Raw genomic sequence first — 959 nt, 5'->3', positions numbered from 1 at the left:
CTCTTAGGAGAGTTAGAGATACCGCATGTGTTTTCCCTTTAACTGCTGCCTGGTACGGCTTGTACGGTTTTTGCTTGCTGGCTGGCTTATCTGTCGTTGAAACACGTTCTGAATGAACGGTTCTGGGATGGCCCAACACCTGAGAACCACTTTCCCGCTTAGAAGGCATTTCCACATTTAATTCAGGTGACGGGTGGGTGAGTCAGTACCAGGGCTGGAGGGGTTTCTGGTTGCAGGGCTAGGTGATTCCCCACGGGGGCAGGGGGTGGATTTCTGTTTCCCCGGGTCTGGAGTGCCCGGTTCTGCCTCTCTGTTTCAGCAGCCATGCAGTTCTTCAGTGACAAGTTCCAGGAGCTTTGAAGTGAGTGTTGCACACACCATGCCCCTTCCCACAGTCCCGGCAGCTTAGGAGGGCTGTGGGCTGGCCCTGGCTGGGGGCCAGTCCCTGAGCCTGCTCTGTTTCACAGGTTGGAGCCAGCATCCGGGGCTGCAGCCAAGCGAGTTTCCTCCTTATCTTCCTTAGCCAGGGCTTCTGCTCTTCCACTGCATTTGCATACTTCCCAACGCAGTTGAAAGCACTTTGAAATAAAGTCGTTCTCATATTCTGCGGTCTGTGGTCTGCCCTCTCTGTGATTGTTGGGAGTGTTGGGGTGTGCCAGGTGTTGCTCCGTTCCCTTGCGCTGGAAGAACAGTTCCCCTGGCGCTCTGTGGCGGGCCCTCTCCCTGCAGAGTGTCTGGGCCGGCCCCTGAGCAGCAGCCCTGCACTCAGGCTCACCACAGCGCCCTGGGTCTAGGTGCTGTGGGGACCCTGCCCAGCCACAGCAGCATTTCCTGCCTTTCTCCTACACTCCTTGCTCATGGTCCCTCCTTTTCTCCTCCCACTTTGGGGTCTCTCAGGTCCCCTTCTTCAGTGCTGTTCTCTCTCCCCTTCAGCAGGAACTGCTGGCCTCCTTTGAGAA

The sequence above is a fragment of the Colobus angolensis genome, unplaced genomic scaffold (assembly GCF_000951035.1).
Source record: "Colobus angolensis palliatus isolate OR3802 unplaced genomic scaffold, Cang.pa_1.0 Scaffold216, whole genome shotgun sequence".
Lineage (NCBI taxonomy): Eukaryota > Metazoa > Chordata > Mammalia > Primates > Cercopithecidae > Colobus > Colobus angolensis.
The sequence above is the reverse complement of the archived record's forward strand: the minus strand, read 5'-3'. Positions refer to the sequence as shown.